Source organism: Triturus cristatus, chromosome 3_1, assembly GCF_964204655.1.
Source record: "Triturus cristatus chromosome 3_1, aTriCri1.1, whole genome shotgun sequence".
NCBI lineage: Eukaryota > Metazoa > Chordata > Amphibia > Caudata > Salamandridae > Triturus > Triturus cristatus.
The window spans coordinates 979,671,268-979,694,292 of NC_140583.1; the positions used below are offsets into that span (position 1 = coordinate 979,671,268).

General features: G+C 42.8%; 1 protein-coding gene across 3 annotated transcripts in view; it reads right to left on the reverse strand.

Annotated features, from left to right (window-relative positions):
• Positions 1–23,025, reverse strand: part of LOC146861354 (cAMP-dependent protein kinase inhibitor alpha-like) — a 330,507-nt gene that overhangs the window by 88,074 nt on the left and 219,408 nt on the right. Inside the window, exon 1 of one of the 3 annotated variants that reach the window (XM_085645660.1) lies at positions 2,380–2,447. The exons of 1 other annotated variant lie outside the window; for it this stretch is intronic. The gene's annotated coding sequence lies outside the window, so the exon portion shown is untranslated. Of the gene's footprint in view, positions 1–1,698; positions 1,797–2,379; positions 2,448–23,025 lie in introns of those variants that run through there. One more of the 3 variants, XM_085645659.1, reaches the window with a different exon arrangement.

Genomic DNA, 23,025 nt, shown 5'->3' on the forward strand with positions numbered 1-23,025 from the left:
CATTGTTTTTTGTGTTGCTAATAACTTTTGCGCCCTCTGACGAATCTCCACGAACCTTTCCCCCAAAAATATATATTTCGATATTTATTATGGGAGCATTGCGATCTATGGAAGATTCAATGAACTAATTATACCAGAATGCTTTGCTTATGATGAACTCATTTGAGGATACTCACGTGTTATAAATACTCACCTGCTGGTTATATTTTTGCCGACAGTACCTGTGAACAAGGTGATTCCACCGAAATACGTTGGGGAGGCATGCACTGTTCTGTGCACTTGCACTAATAAATTGATGGAAGCCTTGTTTGGAGAGCGTTGTTTCGCCGAGAGTGGGAGTATGGAGATTGTGAGCCATATATATATATATATATATATATATATATATATATATATATATATATATATATATATATATATATATATATATATATATATATATATATATATATATATATATATATATATATATATCCATCGAAAGAGGCTGGAGCAGACTTGTTTACTCTCCAACGCCGTTTATTAGTGCTAAGAAGAGTGACACGTGTCGACTCTGTAGTTTTGTTCACAACCTGCTTTACTGTATGCTTGCATACCTTCTTGTTAAATTGCTGTTGGAGAAATATATTATCTACTGGCGGTCGCCAGTAGATAGTTATAGTTAGGACCGTGTTTCCATAGGAAATCCGCAACATTCTATTTGGAATAACTTTGGCGCCGGTTGACGAATCCTCGCGAAATTTTCAAAATAGGCGGGGCGCTCCACTCCTACCCTGAAAGTCTCGGGGGGATTCGTCAAGCGGGGGCTGAGAAAAAAGGGGGCTCCCAAAACACGTTTTCCCCATGCAATTTTTCATAGGGACCTTTAGTCCAAGGTACAGCCCGAGCGGCTGAACAGAATTACTTGAAATTTGGCATATATATATATATATATATATATATATATATGTATGTATATATATATATATATATATATATCAATCACACTCCACCTTTGCCTTGCCAATTTCGCCACGTAATGGAGCACGGACCCGTATAGCTGCAGTTTTTTAAAATTGTATTCCACTGTTACACTACCTCGGCAACCATGACGCGTTTCGACACTACAAGTGTGGAAAGCTCCAACGGCCACAAGGGCCGCAATCAAGTAGCCAGTAATGGGTGCACTCTTGGGTGAGTTTCAACAAAATGCTTTCATTGGCTAGGCAAAAAGCACTAACAGGTGCGTTGCGGCACAACACTTTTTTTATATATATTATTGTTACACAATTGATGACAGCAACTACATAGTTATGATTATGTTTTGGGTTCCATCGAAAAGGCATTTTTGAGCTCCTTATATTTTGGGGCCGTTTTAACCAATCTTCATGAAATGCCCCAATCAACTAGGATAAGTGAGTAGGTTTCAAGTTTTCTGCAGATCCTTACAGCAGGGTCAAGCTTCTATTCGCACTGCCAGTAGGTGTCACCACATTATAAGAAAATGTCCCTTGCATTACCTTTTTCTTACTATAGGTCAGAGAGTAGTCCAACTGCAAAATGCCATTTTGCTTTGTGTGGCAAAAATCGTTGAAACATTTTTGCTCAATATATTTTCCTAGGGAGTGGGCGCCTTTTCAGAGTGGGCACAGTGTTAGGGGGGGGGGGGGGATTCAAACAGCAGGCAAACAAACGAGGATTAAACCATGCTGCATGTACCTGAAAGCCATAAAAGACCTCTGCCAGCTCCTGATATATTGCCAAGCACAAAGTACCACCATCACAAATTAATTGAGCTGCCACGCGGCCGCCTCCCCTGGGTGATACTTCATCCGATTTACTGAAAAACGTAAAGCACCAGAATACAACAGGATGAGATTAACTATTCACTCTAGACAGAGGACGATCCGAGAGCTTGAAATGGAGGCTTGGGTACTGACATCAGATGCTAAAACTGGAAGGTTGTCACCAGTGCTTAATTTGTGACATAATGAGTACCGGTGCCCAAAGCGCCGCTCAGAAGCCCGCGACCGACGTTCTTAAATGTCAGAGCGCCCAATCCCAAGGCTGCGTAGTCCTTATTTCACCTTGGGCCTCTTTAATCCACTGTCAGACACTCCCTCGCTTTCTCTCGTCCCTGCCCCAGCTTCCGTCCTTTTAGACGTTTTTTCCGTCTTTCTCTTCCTTTTCCTTTTTTTCGGGTTATGCCTTTCTTTTTTCCGCTGTTGCTCTTGGGAAATGACGGTGGAGGAAGTGTAAGTGCAGGTGCCCCGTAACCTAAGCACTGTTTGTCGAACCTTTTCCAGAACGCGGCACTTGTCGTCCAGAGGCTGACGGAACTACCCAGTAAACTCGAAACCCCACAGCATCTTCTTGTCTTGTCCATATGACGAGCATTACCTGAAGCATTCGGTCTACGTGCGTGCCGGGTGGTTTACAAGACACGAACACAGCATACTGACGCATACGTCATTCAAGCAAGTATTGCTTCAGTGCAGGCAGCGCAGTTTACCTCGTGAGATAACCTCATCGATGTGATAATATCACGTGATCATGGCGTTGCTAGATACAGCAGCAGGATGATGTCATCACATCATCCCTCTACCGCCTTCTCGGCAAGGTAAGGTCATTCTCTGGAAGTGGCGCCATCTGTGCTCATTTCATTGCCTCATATCACCACACTGAGGAGTCACCTGCCCACACGATGCCAAACACCTGTTGCCACGAAATGTTCAGACTTGTCTCAGGTTGCGCGGCTCTTTTTGTGTTCGCTTCCCACTCATAATTTGCTGTTGAACATTATGGAGTTCTGTTGCTTTTTAGTAGGGTTTACCCTGGGCTGTCAGTCTCTCTCGTGTGCTAGCACTGAAAAGGCGTTTCTCTGTTGCAAACAATTTCAGAGTCATTTGATGAATCAGCATCAACTTTAAAACATAGTGAACACACTCAGCAAAGTGTTGCTATGCCATTTTTTTACAGATCCATCCAAGGGTCAGTGGTGGCTGATCTTTGAAAGTGGTGGGAAAGATACTGGCCCCCAATTCAAGCCACTGAATCAAACTTCTACTATGAGCATTTGCGGGAGGGGGTACTTATCTTAAAACAAGCAAAGAACTGTAGAATAATATTTGTTAAGGTTTAAACTTAAGGTCAGGTAGCAGTTGCAGGCCTAAACATCCATGTAGGTTAATGAATGCCCTCCTCGCATTTGTGCTGCTGCCAGAGAATAGCACCAAAAGTATCTAGGCACTTTAATAGCATTACAATGTCTTGTGTGAGCCCCTGAACCTTCAAAGTCAGGCAGCTGGATAAATAAACAAAATAATCACTGGTGTGCGGAGGGCAGGCACTTTTTTATGGAAGCAAACAACTTCTGCCCAATCGAAGCATGTACTCCTGGCCCCCAACATATGAGAGGAGCCAATGCCCCTCTCTAGTGATTCTCACATAATAGTCTGGCAACTGCTGCAATGTCAACCCAGACCATAATAATTGGGTAAAATAGTGCATTGTAAAGCACACTTTCAGATACATTTGCTCAACAGTCAGTAAAGGCATTCATTAAACATTCAAGAAGTGTCATGCTGTGCCCAACCAATGAAGTCTAATTGTCCCCAGCAGCGCTCCTGATTTAAAAAAAGAAAATGCTGTGCTTGCCCCTTATATGCCAATAATGACTTCCATTGTGCCGGGGGCATTTAGTTATTGGAACCCCCTATTTGAAATGGGTGCTCTTATGCTAAGAATTACATACAATAAGCATGAGACAGAATTTTGCAGTTGATGCCACCCATATACTGGGTGACCCATAAGTCAAATATGTCCCCCAGAATGTCAGGGCAAACATTTTGTCATGATTCCCTAAGTCCTCTATGCAATCATACGAAAAAGGGCTTGACAACCGTGTTACTCTCTCTGCACATCCCGACATGTACAGTATAGTCCCCTCTGATAGAATATTGGTGCTCACACAATATTAGATATCTGTTGCCACAATGTCAATAAGAAGGGTACTATAACAACCGTGGCAACCTCGCTAGAACTAATTAGACATATTGATATTAGAGCACGCTTGCCCGCATGGAAACATGTAGTGTGCTGGTTCGTTAATATATTTTTGCCAGCAGTCAACATAAGATAGTCCTTGTTTTCTCCTCTTCAAACAAGTAGACCAAAACTCAAAGACAGTGGTGAATAGTTTCTTTAATTGTTCTCATGCCATTATAAAGAATACTGATGACTCAGACATATAGAATGCATTTGATTCAGGCGACATGTGTTTCATTCAACACTGGACTTTCGCTAGGGTAATTAAACAAGACGTGACATAATCGAATAATGAGGACTCCGAGGCAAACATGTCTGATTCAAATGGCAGGCCCAATTGGTTTATATGTCCAAAACAGTTAAAGACCTGTCATCTACTTCAGGAGGCTCTAAATTGTGGTATTACCCCTTCATTGGTCATTGTTTGGTTGCCTCCAAATCCATCTCGAATTCCTGAGGCCTACAACCTGTCGTTAGCAAAATTGTTGGCTTAATTACTTTTGCCATATACACCTGCTCACTCCCCGTTCATTAGAGAATCCATACACAATAGGTGTCCAATTTTTCAAAACATAGTACTTGCACTATAAGTGAAAACCATTGCAATGATTTATAAGTCCTGTATGTATCTTGGACCGTGATAAGTCCTAGGCGTACCATACGAGGAGCCAAATTCCCACATTTGTCCTACCCCGTCACGACAGGCTGTAGGACTCAGGTATTTGAGATTGATTTGGAGGCAACCAAACAATGACTGATGAAGGGACAATACTACAATTTGGAGCCTCTTATAGTAGATAAAAAGTTTTAAACTGTGTTAGACATAAACAAATTGGGCCTGCCACTTGAATCAGACATGCTTGTCTTGAAGCCTCATTATTCAATTGTGTCATATCTTGTTTAATTAGCCTTGCGAAACTTCAGCGTTGGACAAAATATGTCGGCTGAATCATCTGTATTCTATATGGCTGAATCATCTGTATTCTATATAATGGCATGAGAACAATTAAATAAACTATTCGCCACTGTCTTTGAGTTTTGGACTACTTGTTTGAAGAGGAGAAAACAAGCACTATATTACGTTGACTTCTGCCAAAAATACATTAACAAGCCACAACACTGCTTGTTTCTATAAGGGCAAGAGTGCTTCAGTATTTATATGTTTAATTAGCCCTACATCTGATGGTTGTTCGCTTTCGAATACCAAGAATTACATCCAGTATGCCACCATCAGCATTTTGCCAGGGGTGCTCCGTAGGACAAGACTGAGTTCAAGCAAGCCAGCACCAGTAATGTGCCACCAGTGCTCGCATGCCATCACCCAATGCTCCTGCGCCAGCATTTTGCCTTGTGTACACACCTGCAAAGATTTACCTCAAATATGCCATTGTCTTCATTTTTGCACAGGTGGTTCCTATGTCAAGAATTAGGTCTAATATCCCAGGGCCAGCATTTTGCAGTGGGTGACCCTTATGTCAAGAATAACCTCTATGTCAGCCCCAGTATTTAGCTTGCCAAGTCCCTTATGCCAAGAAGTGCATCCAGTATGCCACAACCAGCATTTTTGCATTGGCACACTATGTGCCAAGAATTTTCTCCAATACGCCAGCGCCAACATTTTAGCATGGGTATCCCATATGCCAAGAATATCCTCCAATAACCAGTGCCAATATTTTAATATGGATACCCAATATGCCAAGAATTACTGATAATATTCAAGGGCCAGCAGCAGACTTGCAAGTGTAACACACTGGCACATACATACTATCTCTTCTCAATAGGTACTTACATTCACTCACTCACACTCACTAATTCATTCTCACTCACTGACACTCACAAAGGCATGCGCGTACTCTTACTCTCACCCAGTCTCACTTATTCTCACCCTCAGATTTACTCAGTCTAACATTGTCACTAACGTCTGGATTACTCGCTGTGCTTCACTGTTACTCACACACTCTTAATTATGCTCACTTACATTGACTCACACTAACTGCTTCCTAATCCTCCAGTCATTCCTTTTCACTCTCACTGTTCTTCTCACTCACTGGCCCTCACTCTTACTCTCACACACACTTACTCAATCTCACACGTCTCATTCATTCTCACTAATGCCCCTGTCACTTTCACTCACACACTGTCACTCATGCTCACTTACATTCACCTCCTCATTCTCACTCTCTTAAACTCCCCCACATACTTGTGCTCACTCTTACCCTCAGTCACTCTCAGTCTCACAGTCACTCTCATTCAGTCACACTTATTCTCACTCACTCATTCTCACTTAGATTTGCTTACTAATAATCTGACTTCCTTCTCACACACACACACACACACATGTACACATTATCTCTTTCATAAACACAAACTCTTTCACTCTTGCAAACACATTTAACAGACTTTTTCTTTTTCCTGAATACAGCTCCTCAGCTGCTGGTGGATGGGCCTCACCTCAGGCACTGAAGCAGGAACATGACTCACTGATTTATTGTGTAGGAATCAGTTTTCATCTTCTTGTTATTTCAGGTCACCTACTTCCATCTTGCAGAAGGGTCATGTGGCTCTGACCCCTCCCTACCCAGTGATGAGATGGGAAAGGGTTAGGCAACAAGAAGATTGATGGCAACCTCTGGAACTGCAAGGCCTAAGCCTACGGTCTGTATGGATGATACTGCAGCGCATCACTAAAGGAGAGGCCCTGTGGCTTCTTAGGTCTCTGAGGCCAGGGCTGAGACTTCACCAGTCATGGGTAACCTGTCTGTTTACTGGAGCAGGTGCCTCTATGTCCTTGCAGCAGCAACCAGACAGAGAGACTGCCTTCCTCAGACTGTTGATTGAACATTGTAGCAAGTAGCGAGGGTCTGCATTACTTTTATTATACTACTATGAAATAACAGGCACACATGAGGTCATCGATGACACCACTGGTCACATCACACATCAATATTGGTATAATAAAATATGGGATGAAAATAATGGGGGTGGGCAGAGTCCTGATGCCCATAAGGGCCAGCCGCTACTCATGGGGGGAGTTCAAATGGGGGGAAATTAAAGTGGGGAGGCTAGTGGGGGACAAAAATAAGTAGTTTTTACCTTTTTATCTGAAACAAGATTGTTTTCTCTTGGAAAGAATAAACATTTCTGTACGTAATCACACCAGATATGGCATGAAAGTAACCCTTTGACCCAAAACAGGACTCTGGTTTGGTGTGAATTCGTTGTGAGATATTTGCACTACAAGAATGTGGCATAGAGCTTTGAAGGAGTAATCAATCGACTATCATGACCGTTAGTTCCTCTACTGGAATGCCATAGCAAAATCCACCATTCTCACCTGTCGATCAGGGGGAGGTCTGAGGATCTGCATGAGGGTCTATGAAATGAAGCAAGATAACTTTATAACTTTTTAATTTTTAATTTTATCTTGTCAGATTGTGCAGTGATGCTGCTTTATATTTCTGACAAGGTTCAGAAGTGTGGAGTAGCACTCGGGTGCCAGATAGCCGGAACGAGTTCTGAAGGGGAAGGACGGCAACCCACAAGCAACAATTTTGGTAAACTGTTATTATTGCCTACTTATCAACGGTTTACCATTCGTAGCAGAGCTTAGCCACTCATGAGGATGGGTGCAGAGCCTTGGCACACGCCAGACCCCTCTGTCAACCCTCATCTAAGCAGTGTTTGGCAATACATAGTGTTGTGGGAATAGCAGAATATTAAAGCTGGGGAGTTGGATTTTGGATTATATCAATAAGCATCAACCATTGATAAAAAATATTAGGGGTAAATTATTGTTCCTTTTCAACAGAACACATTAATGTATGTTTAAAGAAACTCACAGCAGGCAGTGAAAGTGAGGCTATAGTTAAGAAACAAAACCTAAAACACTGAAATGTACAAACAATAACTAACCTCAACCATAAAACCATAACTAACTCGAATTCCCATGTCTTCAAGCATGATGTCACAGATGACATTATAAATGACATCATTGACGACATCACTGGTGACAGCACATATCACCTTATCATTAACGTCAGTTATGACATTATTATGAATTAGACGTGGCATCTCTGGTTTGACTTTTCCCCTAACCTTTTGCCTTCAACCCTCCTTTTATGCTGACTTTGCTTTTCTGGCTTTAGGACTCTGCACACTTTACTAATGCTAACCAGCGCTAAAGTGCTTGTGCTCTCTTCTTGAAATCTGGTAGGATTGGCTTATATGCAAATGGCATATTGAATTTACTTCTAAAGCCCTGGTTAAGTGGTTGTACATGCACCCAGGGCCTGTAAATTAATTGCTACTAGTGGGCCTGCAGCACTGATTTTTCCACTCACATAAATAGCCCTATAACATGCCTCAGTTATGCCATTGCAGCCCATGTGTGCAGTGTTAAACTGCCATTTTAACCTGGCAAAATAAATGTTTTGCCAGGTCCTAATCTTCCATTTGAATACATGTTTGTCACCACTAGGGTAGGCCCCGACAGCCAAAGGACAGGGTGCAGAGTATTTTAACAGTTGGACATGTACTTCTAAGTTTTACATGTCCTGGTAGTGAGAAACTCTTAACATTCATTTTCCCTACTGCAAGCCCTACTTCTCCCATAAGATAGCATTGGAGTTACCTTATTACATTTAATAAGCTGTAACTTCCAAATGAGAACAGGCAACCAGCTTATGTTTGGTGTCTTTTGCATTGTAATGAAGAATCCTCTCATATGGTACAGTTGGATTTTAAATTACAATTTTGAAAATAACAATTTTAGAAAGTCTGCATTTTCCTGCCCTAGTCATTTAGTGCTTGCAGCCTGTCTCTGGGTCACATGACTGGGTGTAGCTGACAGTTGGGTTTTGTGTATTCCTGCTAGACAGCCACAAATAATAGAAAGCTTAGGTGTGCCTGGATGGGACATCACTGGCAGGATGGGAGGGTGGAGTTGAATATGCTGTGTCCTGCTTTCACACAAAGGGCTGCATACCCCTGGTAGTTAATATGGAGACAGGGGAGTCAGGAAACCTGTGCACTTCAAAGGGAAACATCTAGTAGATCCTCCCACTTTAAAGGAAGCACCTGATATGAATATTGAACCTAAGACACCAACACTTCAGTACACTTCTGGACCTGTGGAGACTCTGCTAGGAAGACTGACTGCTGTGCTGCTGAAAGCATTGCTACTCTGCTGGACTACTGCCCTGCTGGAGTGCTGCCTATGCTCTGCTGCCCTACTGCCTGAGTCAGAGGGATTGGACCCGAGTGACTCCAAGGACTAGTCTGCGGACTTTCTGTTCAAAGCCACAGGCACATAACAGGCTCAAAATCACCTTGACCAGCACCCGGATCCAGCTGGAGTAAGCTTCTGACCCCCAAGTGGCGCCCCTTAAGTCCTGGACCCTTGATGCGGCCTCAGTGTAGCTGAATTGAAGTTTCTGGGCTCTTCACTTCTGCGAATGGGCTTGTTGGCACCAAACCCGTGGATCTCACACTGCACACCAACGCAAAGTTCTGTCAACGTGACCCTTCACTCTGCAGCATCGACCGCTCGTGGGGATCACCACCTCAAAGCTCCAGTCCGACCATTTGCAACAACAGGATCTTCATGCTACAGTGACGACTGTCCATGACGCCAGACCTGCTCTTTGTGCTACATCGACAAACATCCACAGCGCTTCCCTGCTCCTCGTGGCCCCCTCCACTGTGAACAGGACTCTTTACACTGGACTGAGAAGGTAACTTTTCAGTGGGACTAGCCTGGTCCCTGTATCCAACTCGTGCTCCATATCAGTCAGCCTGAGCTTGTGACTTTCTCCTGATCTCGCATGGCAAGATAGCTGCAAGTTGAGTTTTTTTCACGTATATCTCTAAAATTGCATATCTCTGGGTACACTGATTACATTTTTGTTGTTTTGGCTTAATTAATTTATGAGATTTTGATCTATTTTTCTAAGCTGGGTTGGGATTTTGTTTGTACTGTGTTTTCACTTTATCACTGTTTGAAGTGCTGCATGAATACTTTACACATTGCCTCTAAGTTAAGTCTGACTGCTTTGTTCCAGGCTACCAGAGGGTCGAGTACAGGTTAATTTGGGGTGTGCTTGTGACTTCACCCTGACAAGTATTGTGGTTGTTTCTTGAGTAGGGTTTCACCACTCAATTTTTCACAGTGTGGAACAACTTATTTTACAGTTCTTTTCCCTATCCAGTTAAAATTAGCTAACTAATTAGTGGAAACATCATTCATAACCATTAACTATGTTGTTTGGTTTTTAATTCCATTTTAGCAGACTATGATATCACTACAAACTGTAGCTATATGGTACATGGCACTACAAGCCTCACAAGAGTTTACCTATCCATTTAAGTTGCCTTCTATGTTCCCTGCTCAGGTTGAGGTATTTTCCAGAGGGCAGGAACAAAAGGTTATTGTTGTAGCAGAGCTGCTCCAGCTCTACCTTGGGTAATTATTGAAAGATAAATGTAATAACATGTTTGCTAGAAATGGGAAAAAGAGACTTTGCTCTGTGTTGGTTGTTGCTATCCAAGTGTGCCTTTCTCCTGCTGCAGAACACGATGTACAGTTAAATCAGACCTCATTTCAACTTTTGTATGCTAATTACCTGGATTTCAGTCATACAAACTGCCTCCCATTCTGGTGCATGGGGTTACTGTTGTATCATTTTAGAGTCCACAGAGATAAATGAACAAGGACAGTCAGAGGTAACAGCCATTACAACACACTATGGCTCATGATTGTCGCTGCAGTTGCCAAGGGCCAGCAGAATCCTGCTTATTCACCATAACTGCCCAAGATTTTACATCTTTTTGTACAGGCTGTTGCATTCATGATGATGTGCCTTCAGTTGAGGATGAAAAGGGTGCAAATGCATTCATATAGTTTCAGGGGACCAACAGTGTGTAGGGATGTCAGACTAGCCAGGATAAAGCCGGAGATGAATGAGATACACCTTAAAATGTATTCCATAGTTTCCTATTGTAGATCTAATCTCTCAAAGGAAATACATTGTTTTCTAAAGTCCCTCTTCTTTGTAACCACAATCAAATGGCAATCATTGACGCTGTAGGCCTCCATTTTTTTAAATAAGCATTGAAACAAGGTTAGTTCTCATAGCAGAGCCACGGCTTATTTGCATATGGTGAGATCCTAGCTGGACGGGAAATACCCCCTGCATTGTGAACAGGTGTGTACCCCCGCCTTAAGTGCCTAACTGCAAGTAAAACTTGTATCCTGACTTCTACTTTAACTTTGGGGTGATACTGATGTTGCAAGTGTGCAGAGGCCTATGCCTGTCCCTGAGGATGAAAGGTCCAGGACTTGTCCTATGACCCGGAGGGGCGCAATAAAGCATGCTCTCATAGTAGGCAGTGGATGACTGTCCATGACCAGAGTGTATCACATTACGTGGTCGTCGAGCATACCATGTTTTGGATCATTAGTGTTAGCAGACCTTTCTCCCGTGTATATGCAGGGGTTCTTCGCACCCCTCTCATGTAAAGTTTTACTGTGATGTCAAACCCTGAACTTACACTGGTATCCCATGTGCATGTTGAGTGTATGTCTTTGTGCAGTGTATGTGCAGTACATTTATGGTAGTAGGAATCTGTGTTTTTTGACTCAGAATACTGGGGCCAATGGGATCCATTTTTGATGGCCCTGGATAACATGGCACAAAGTGTAGGATGCAGACAACTTTCCTCAGACATTAGATGTGTATTGCCTGTATTTCTGTGGCTGGAGGGTTTGGGACCTAGACAATGAAGAGAGGAGGCTGGAGACAGGGTTCCTTTTAAAAATTCCATGAGGGCCTTGTTAGCAAAGGCCTGCTTATTAGTTTTTCCCGAGCACTGTCATTTGGAAGACGGTAGGTGTGATGGGCAGGTCTGTAGTTTCTGTTGTTAAATATGAGGACGTTTCTAAGCAGGGCTTGACACTTTTCCAGTCTCTGATTGCCACTTCTCGAATGGTAATGAGAGCCAGGTGAAGAGAGCTCAAACTTCATTGAGTCCAAATTGTGAATACTCCAGCTTGAAGTTAACAAGATTGCTACCCGCTATGAGAGACATCACTTTGCTCAAAGGCTATGTCTGGAAAGCATGATATTTGAAAGAGATCCAAGCCAACATTGTTCTGTAGGCTCAGGAACCACATCTCCTGACTACAAAATGTGTATAAAAGTGGGATCAAAATCACTCCACTTTCTTCTTATCCCAAGTTCTCCTTGGCCAAGGAAGTGAGCACTTGAAGAGCTACTGTGCAACCAGGGCTGGTGTCTGACTCACAGCAATCTCACAGAGGTGAGGGATCAACACATTAAGTCAACACTTTCTGCTTGTGGAGCTGAGGTCTGCCGAAAGACCTAGAAGCCTGCTTGCCTGCCTGCTGAGAGATGGAAGGAGTGTGCCTGCCACTGTGGGAGGAGAAACTCTCCGGGACGAGAAGTGTGTTCCTGGCATGAGGCACCTTGGAGAAAGCCGATGATCTAAGATGGCAATCCAGTAGTGAACCGTACTCTAGAGTCAGTCCACAGTTTCTTGGTGCAGCTCATAAATGAGCTGACCCAGATCATATATTGGTATGAAATCTGGGAGCCTGCTGCATGCTTGAAAGACTGCTGCAGATGAGTGGACAAAAATTGTGTTACAGCTGAAACACAGAAACCTGATCATCCCGGAGGCTGCAACTGCCCCCAAAAGGCTGCCACTGCTGAGCACCTGACAGAAGCCAAACAGGAGGGCTTCCACTGCTGGTTTCTGGATGCTCACTGCTGACCATTGTCTATGAGACTGACATGTGAACTTTGCCCTGAGCTCGGCCGCTGCTGCGGTTCCCACATATAAGAAAAATCTAGCTGTGAGGGCAGGAGAAACTCCCATGTCCAATGCACAGTCAGTCCTGCAACCTGCAGATGGACTGTAGCACTTAGCCTACACCAGGAGACAAAAGACTGAGGTGCACAGGTGGCCTAACACACCCGCTTGAGACTTATTTGCAGAAAGAATGTTAAAACAATTGCACTGAGTTGCTGTCCAAGCCATCGAGAACCTTTGATCCATCTATTCCTGAGTCTATTCTTGCCTGAGCCTGAAGAGAATTGGGAATGGGAATTGCAGGATCTTGAGGATAATGGGAAGGAAAGTGAATACCGGGAAGGAGGCGCAGGGTTTTGTTGCATCACTTTTAGAACACAGCTTAGTACTGTTTGTCGTGCCATTGGATTGTGTAGTATTTACTGTTGCGTTATTAAAGTACCTTCTTTTTCTATGAAGGACAAACACAGAGCTGGACATTTAAGCTATTGTGTCTGTTGGTTGATTGAATTCTGAGCTCCCTCCACCACATTATTTCTCTGAGAGACTTGTGACTGCTCTCTCAAGCTGTACTGGGTGTCAAGTGCGAAAAGGATTGTACTTTGCCCAGTTTGCAGAACCACAGCAGAATGAACATCAGGACACCAGTGGCAAACAACCTCACACATCTCAAATGGGACCCAGTAGCATTTGTCTCACTTGTGTGCAGTCAAGCAGTGTCCTTTTTTTCTTTAATGGCACAGATGCGCAAAGAACATGATATTCAGTGCTGAGAAATTACTAGCGGATAACATTGATTTAGGCATTCACCCTGTGTGGTACAGGTATGCCCAGACATGCATCCAAATGATGGTGTCTGTGTGTTCCCATTCATAACATACTTGGCTAAGCAGTTCTGGCTGTGCTGTGCTTTTTAGAAGGGACCAAGACTAATATTCGACCCTGTTTGCAATGGAACAAGCTAGAAAAATACTGGGCTGAAATGCTACCTACCGTTATCACTTGTGGATATGAATGCCTCCTGAAATTTCCTCCCTCCATTCTTGTTTGTGCTAACTCATGAAGCATTAAAGTCTCCTTTGGAAGATGCAGGTGTCTTCAAAGGAGCTATGACGGTTTTGTAAGCTTGCTACTTATAACATGCTAAAATAAAACAAATAAATAAAACATGGCTTCTTTTACTGTAACCGATTTACACCTATCAGCCCTGATGGACTTGCTGATGTTTTCCAGCAGTCATGTCTTTGACCAGATGAGTAGCACACCTGTGGCCAAAGCTTCTCAAATACTAGGTTGGTAATTAAGGCTCATATTAATCATTCTTTCATGCAGCGCAATGCAGCAAGACAACTTGCTGCACTGCATGAAAGGAAGATAGTAGAAATGCACCATATCTATTCAGATATGGCGCTTTCCTGTCCTCTGCCTGCGCTGGCACACAGTGAGCAGCTAGCGACAGTGCAGGCACCCTTGTGCAATGGAGCAAGGGTGTAACATGTAAACATGAGTGCCATATTGGAACGGCAGCTAGAGGTCTCAAACGGAGTCATATCCCTCAAAGCACACTACTCTGTCCATAGGCTAATATCAAGTAGGCAATGTAATTACACTAAACAGTGCAGTGTTGCATCTTCAAATTCGCTAGGAAAGTATTCCACATGACTTCCAACTTTTCACCCTCGGAACACCTGAATGCCGAGTACTCCAATAACATATTACAAATAAGTAAGCTCACACATGGTAAAAACACATAATTCAACAACTTTACCTAGGTAATTAGTAATAAAACAAATACTGTGTAGTACATCGTGATACCTGCAAACAATGGGAAGAGTGCTCCTCATGGAATATTGGCGTCTAACATGGGCGCCATTTTGAGTTGCCAATTTATACACCAGAATGTTGTCATCAGAATCAAAAACAGACTATCACAGTCAAAGTGTAATAATATAAACACGGGCGCCATATTGGAATGGCAACTAGAGGTCTCAAACGGTGTCATATCCCTAAAAAGCAAACTTCAATAGTCATTTAAATTTCACAAGGAGAACACTGTATTCACTGCAGTAAAATCAGTATCCTGGTATTCCTAATTGTATATCTTATGCGGGCACCAGTTTTAGTCAATCAAGGATAAGTCTAGGTTATTGATTCCTAGTTATATTGGGTTACTATACATGTAAATCACCAATTTGATCCTTGCGCTATAAACGAAGTTATGAAGATAAAATTTGTACTTCAGACAAAAGCAATATAGTCAAATTCTTCCAGTCTCCGGATCACCAATTTTCTCTACATAGCCCGCAAACCAACAACTTTTTATGCCATCTTTACCAGCCGTTGTGTTCCCATAGAGTGGTGAGGGTAAAGGAAAAGAAAATTTACAGGGTCAAAAGAGAAAAAAGATGGGAGCAGGGTTCATCACAAGTGCCCAGAACGTATTGTAGCTCAGTATCTAAATTGAGGCCCTTGTCCACAGCATGTAACCTAATAATCCAGCGGGCCTCAATCTGTCGTAACTTTAATTCTCGATTCCCACCCTTTACATCAGGTAATACATGTTCAATACCATGAAATGTAAAGCCTGACCGCATATTCTGAGTTAGGCATTCCTTTGCATGGGCCCCAATGAGGTATCTTTTATCTAGATTCTTAACAGCTCTGAAGTGTTCCGCAATACAATCCTTCATTGATCGCATGGTACTCTCCACATAAATCTTACCACACTTGCAGATAATTACATAAACAACATATTTAGTCGTACAGTCTATATGTGTCTTAATCCAAAACTTGTGTGATTCATTGTATACAAATTCAGTAATTCCATTGATAGACATTCTACACATACTGCAATTTCCACAGGAGTAAGAACCCTGTTTCAATTTATGTAGCCATGTTTTCTTGGGCATAAGGTTCCCAGGGTAACTGGGGCTGATCATATTCCATATGGTCACACACTTATGATAAGTGATACTTGGACTATCCAATAGGAAAGGTTGTAAAGATTTGTCAGACGTAAGCAAGTACCAATGTCATTTAAGTATATTATGTACTCGGTGTGATCCAGGCTGATAACCTGTCACCAGTCTAACAGGGTCCTTAGTATCTCTGTCTCTTCTTTTTTATCTACAAGAGTATCTGTCCATTTTAATTTCTGCAACCTCTTCTTAGCCTTGAGGATAATGTCCCTGTTTATCCTCTGGCTAGAAATCTCTGTTCTATATCATTAATATTAAGCAGAAATTCTAAATCTTTGCTGCAATTGCTTCGTGCCCTATACATCTCGCCATAGGGAATGGAATGGATCTGATGTTTAGGATGTAAACTATTAGCATGCAAGACGGAATTGCAGGAGGTGGCCTTTATTTACATTCTGCTGTTAATCTTCCCTTGAGCAACATAAAACTCAATGTCAAGAAAAACAATCTTCTCCCGACTGTGTGCCATTGTAAAGGACATATTGTAACTTCTGTTCAAATGCTGGAAAAAATCCTGTAGTTCCGTTTTATTACCAGTCAAAATCAACAAGCAATCATCAATAAATCTTGCGAAGATACAATATAAGATCATGCCACTGACCTCTCAGTGGGCCCCAGATGTGCGCCACTTCTCAAAGACTAGGTTGGTAATTAAGGCCCATATTAATCATTCTTTCATGCAGCGCAACGCAGCAAGACAACTTGGTGCGCTGCATGAAAGGGAGATGGTAGGAATGCACCATCTCAATTACGATCAATGAGCAGCCTAGCGACAATGCAGGCACCCTTGTGCAATGGAGTAAGGGTGCCTGCATTACAGGCATGATTGTTTTTGTGCTGGAAGGCAAATCTTCACACACAAAAACAATCCTTAGAGGCATTTTCCTCTTTCTAAATGTGCTGCAGAATGCAACTGCAGATGAATTGCATGGAAAGAGACTTTTGAAGATTTCATAAATGCAATAGGTGAAAAAGATGATAAAAAGATTTTAAAATATCTGAGGAACATGGCTGGTGAAAGAGCAAAAGAAGCAATAAGCAAGATAGCACAAGAAGGTGAAGTGACGTACCAACAAATCAAAACAGCCTTGAATGTCAAATTTAATCCAATGCCAAATCTGGTTTACGAAAGATGCATAATGAGTCAAGAATACCAGAGACTAAGTAAAATCATCGATGAATTTGTTGAGAGACTGGATGTTCTAGTGAAGCACTGTAGATTCAATGAGTTTAACGATGGGCTAGCTACTCGCCTCAGAGTAATAGACGGATGTCTGTCAGATTCCTTTCAACAACGAATGTTGAAGGAAACTCTGAGCTTAGAACAATTCATCAAGGCTGCTCACGCAGAAGAGTATGCTGACATGGAGGCTGGAGGTGACCAAAGTTCGCCAGTCATGAGCATGAAAATAAGCGAAGGTACAAGGCTGAGGGACACAAGGCAAAGTCTCCACAGAAAAAGAGAACATGTTACAGATGTGGATTGTCATTTCCACACAAAGGTAAGTGTCCCGCCATTGTTCAAACATGCCTTGGCTGTGGTAAAGTGAACCATTTTGTGATGACTTACAAGACAAAGAGAAAAGTACGTGCGTCACAGCATGAAGACATAATGGCTGACCAAACGCTACCTCAGTTCGAATCACTCCCACAAGGCCAAGCGGTTACACCAACTGAGGCAAATCAACACTAAACGAAGTTGATCGTTGTCTAAACGATAGACAAAGAGTTCCTTAGTCTCAGTTTCCAGTGAAAGTGACAATGATAATTGTGCGATGTTGATGTTTACCTCAGAAAGTTACAAAAAGGGGGCAAACCCAAAATACATCACTGGGACCTGGTTATAGAACAGTACATTATAAAAAGTGGTCCCAATGAACAAATCATCAACAACAAAAATACCAATATTCAAGAACAAATACTAGAAGGAACACGTAGTGTATTTAGTCGTCAGTGTTATTTAATCACACTGAACGTACATTGGCTTACAACATTACTTAAGAAGGTAGTGCCCCTAGGAGGAAAAAGAGGGGGATACGGGTAATACAGGGAGTATTGTGATTGGAGTGAGGATAGGAGGGTGAGTATAGGAGATGTAGTGCAAATCACACAATTTGTCACATAGAAAATAAAAGGCTCTGACATCTCTGGGTCAAGTTTGCACTATATAAAACTTAAAAAAAGTGTTGAAGGCAGGCTTACAATGTTGAGTTTTGACTTACAAGCAGTGGAATAGAGATGTGTAAAACTACTCGTGGAAAGCCCAGGCCCATTCCTAGAACCTCTGTCACTTTCCCCAGCTCCCCGAGGTTAAATGCAGTAGGCACAGGAAGGCTTCAACAGGGCCAGACTGGGAACACAGAACAGCCCTCACAATTCTTCTGGCCCGGACTGGGGGGGGGGGCAGGGCGAGCTAGTGAGAAGCTTTAGCAAGTGCTTCCGCTTTTGTTGCTGGAGGCCAAAGTTGCAGCACTGCTGGAAAAGTGGCCCCAGTAGTAAAAGTGGCCACCACCCATCCAGCCCACCAGGAAAATGCCCAGTGCCCACTACAGCCATTCCGGCCCTTGGCTTCAAGTGGGAGAGAAAGAGAAGTGCGGAGAGGGAGGGTGATGGTAGACAGAAGGTAATCAGAAAGAGTGACAAAAGCAGAATGGATGGATGGAAGGAGAGGTGGCGAGAGGAGACAAAGGAAGTAAGGCTGATTTAAGCATGTTCGCCTGGGCAGCTTTTGGTTCCTCTAAGCAGGCCTTTGGCTGGCGGTTAATTGCTTGACATAGTTAAAGAGCAGTGAGAGTGTTCCAAGCTCTGCCGATTGTGACCACGAATAGTAGCAGGAATATTTTCCCTTATTGCAAAAGGCTGCTAAAGCTGTCCCTTTTTCTGTGGGCATTTTGAAAGCATTGAAAAGTTTTTGTTTCTTTTAAAGCTGTAGGAATATGCAAGTTATCAGATGTTCTAACTTCTACATGAATTGTGTTCACCCATCGGAAGTTGGATGACTGATAGCAGGCCATACTGTAACTAGCTATACCCATTTATATCCCCATGAAATATGATTCAACGAGCTTGGGCAATGCCAATCAGTGTCATTTTCCTTTATGTAGAAGCTAGACCAATTGGCATTGTCAGTGCTTGTTTATAGTACTCTTGTAAGTCTGTTGAGATCGATCCTGTATCTTCTCAATTTCTTCTAGACTCTCCTAGTGACCACTAGGAGGCACTAAAATGCAGCAAAGTGGTGTTGTTTAAACATGGCTGTTGTCTTAGATGCAGTCTGTGTTAGGAGCAAGACAAATGGCAAATCTACTGAATGTGAAACCAAAAGCTCCTGTGAGTGGATTAAACAGAAAAAGGGAGGAAAGCAACAAATAAGAGTAAGGCAATTGAGATCGCCACGAAACTCATCCAATCTATCTAGTTGGTACACAGAGGAACTCAGACTCATGAAACGCCACCTCAAACAACTGGAGCGCAACAACAGACAGAAGCATGTTCGAATTTGCCAAAAGATGCTCTCGCCAAATGCTCTGCTCTGGCCAACTGCATTGATGGTAGCCCCAACAGAAACAAAGAAATGTGTGCCATTGTGAAGGTTTTCACCTCACCAGCAGCCGCGTATAACTTGATTACACCCTTGCAGGACCTCTGTAATGATTGCTCTCAATTCTTCAGCAACCAAATCACTGCCAATTACAGTAACTTCAACTCACAACTGGAGCCAACAGATCTCGTCAAAGGCCACACAATCTTTTCCAAAGAAACAGTGCTAAACACGTAGCCCATCATCAGCCCAGAAGAAACCGCTGCCACAACGAAGTCAATTCAATTAGGGGCTATCTTGGACACCCTCATCAACACATACATGATCCGTATAGCCAGCATCGTTTGCTCTTACTACATCAACATCCTCTCCTATGCCACCAACACACTACTTATTCTTTCTCTCATGAACAAGACTTGGATCAAGTTCACTGCCTGCATGACTGAAATCGTATACTTGATAAAGACCAACTACCTAAAACTGAACACCAGCAAGACTGAAATCAGGATCTTCAGGAAGACCACTTCGCAGTGGGACTCCACTTAGTGGCCAACAGATCCAGTACTGACAACTCCAAGTTCAGGATCGTCATCAACAGCAAACTCGACATGACCATCCAAGTCAACGCCATCACCGCCCGTGCTTCCATACGCTGAAGATGCTGAGGAAGATTTTCAAATGGCTCCCAATAAGCATCCCAAAAAGTTTCAGGCTTGTCCAGGTCACAAGCAAGCTGGACTTATATTGACAAAAAACTTTCCAAAAGACTGCAGACCATTCAGAACTCTGCAGCCAGAATTACTCTCAATCTCCATTGCCTCATTCACATCATGCCACACCTATGAGAGAGCTCCACTGGCTCTCCATACACAAACAAACACAATTCAAACTACTCACTCACACTTTCAAGGCACTACACAACACTGGCCCAGCATACCTCAACAATTGTATCTGCTTTCATAAACCTCCCAGACAACTCTGCTCTTCCACACTTGCAGAAAACCAGTTCCAGTGGCCGAGCCTTCTCCTGCATCACTCCTAAATCTTGGAATGATGTGTCACTACACAAAGGCGCCTCATCGTCACTTCTTGAATTTTGCAAGAAGCTGAAGACCCATATGTCACCTGCTCAGCACCCGGATACCCTCTTGGATGATAGTGCACTCTACAAATCTGCATGGCATAACAATAACAATCTTGAGCAAGGATTAGCTTGTGTCCAAAGTTTCCAGAGACCATGAGCTGTCTGTAGCGAAAATATAAAATGGAACTGGGTCCTCTCAACAAGGATGGCATCTACATGATATGTAAAATGGTTAATTGTTCTCAATAAGATACTTATTTAGGGCTTGCATGTTGAAACAGACACATTTCTGCAGCAATTTTGCATGCAGTAACCAGTGAATAAACTTAGTTGCCTCCATCAGCTCAATGATATCGTTACTGCACAATTTGAAATAAAGCGTGACTGCCTCTCCTAAATCATTGCGGCTGGTTCCAGTGCCAGACTGGGAACACAACCAGCCCTGGCAATTGAGCTGGACCGGGCCGGGCCGGGGGGCGGGGAGGTTGGATTGGCGTGGTGCTAGTAACAAGAACTGCTGCTGGCTGCTTGAGCACTGCTGCTGCTTTTGTTACAGGGGGCCAATATTGCAGCACCGCTGCAAAACTGGCCCCCAATAACAAAATCGGCCCCCACCATTCCGGCCCACCAGGAAAACACCCGGTGCCTGATACAGGCAGTCCGGCCGTGGATGGTCCTTACTTTAACTACGCTCGCTCAGGATTTTTCTTGAAGAGAATGTTCAAACAATATCCGCAAAGACACCCTTTTGTGTAAACACAGCCATTCTTAAACATCGTTCCGTGTAACCTGCAACTCCTGATCTTTACTGTTTGGTGCGAGTAAAATATGCAAATTAGCTTGCTGCCTCTGCATTATGAATTCACTTCCATGAGTCATTCAAACTTTTTCTCTGGCTACTCTGTGTTCTAATCATAACTCTCTATTGAAATATTCTCCCACAGAAATAGATTGGTCACCAAACCAGACTGGGTTGATCTTGGTAGGGAACTACTTCAAGTTACCTCACCGGTACATCTCCTTAACTCTCTCCAAGGCCATAAGAGCGTAAAAAACACATCAAGTCACTACCGTGAACACATTATCTCTGAATTTACCATCAAAACCATTTTATTAAAATTTTGGGAACTATCATTCTCTTTTTTAGTGTCAACCTTCATATCTTCTTTCAACATATATTTCACATATTGCCCTGTGGAGACGCATTGTTGACAGACAGCCTTCGATCTAGGTTTTCCTTGGCAAACATTACATGTTCAGTGCTTTCACATCAATAACAGGTCTAAGGCAGTAAGGAGCTTGTCCTTTTCCTGTTGTTCCTCATCAGTTTTCATAACTTACATTTTGCCACACACACCTTATCCTATCTCCCACCCATCACCAAATCTTTCATGCAATTAAATGTATGCGCAATTTTCTTGCGACAGTTATATCCTCTTCTACTGTCAACGCCCCTTCTTCAGGTGTTCTTCCAATGAGATACTGTAACAATTAGGTATATCTTTGTCAAGTTGCACACTTCAAAGTAGAGGTAAGTCATCTCATTACCATGATATAACCCATTAAGTATTCTTGCTCCATCTGCCTCTTCATACCAAAAGGATATTGCACAAGCAATATTTTGGTACAAAGTGGATGTCCAGCTTACTTAAACACACTTTAGCAAATTTCCCACAATTAACTGTGACAAACTCAAAAACTCATATTTCCTCATGACCCAAAATAAATATGTAATGCATCCTTTTTCTGCACCTCTAGGTAGCACCACTTAACTGCAACATAGATCAAAAGACTAGTCCCCACTGGCACATCTTCAATAGTAGTTCACTAGAACATTAACCAAGAAGACCACTGCGGTACACAAATGATGTACCATACATATTTGAATTATATTTCTTGATTGACACATCCAATGGCTATACACAATAAATGCTGACTGAGGCATCCGATAAACATAAAAAAACACAAGAGCTTAATGAAACACCTTAACCCTTCTTGATGAAAGATATAGTACCCATGTGAATCTTGCTCTTTCAAATTATTACAGTTCATGATGTTCCTTAAGAGTCTGTAGAATCTCAAGAAGCTCAAACTTAACAATCCTGTTGGAAAGGGCCATTTTTTTATGGCATCCCCCACACTTTTTTCTCCAATGCTGATGGTTATAAATCTGAAAATGTACTGGAACCTGCTAACCAGGTGCCAGTGCCAGTGCTCGCTCCCTAAATATGATGCACGTGAATTAGTAACCCCGATTGGCAAGGATGTTAACCTCTTTATAAGCCCCTGGTAAATGGTTCCAGTAATTTCCAGGGTATGGGAGTTAAAGGGGGCACCAGGGCCTGAAGCCCTGATTGTGCCACCTTGAGTGACTCAGGCAAACAGATGACAGTAGACTTGTCAGTGCAAACTGCTTTAACTCGATTTTGCCCTCAATATGTGGCAAACTCACAGCACTATTTGAACGTATGCCAGCCACCCCTAAGGTAGGCCTCCTAGCCCCAGGAGGCAGCGTACATTATATTAAAGGTGTGGACATATAAGTGCAAGCTTCTATGTCCCTATAG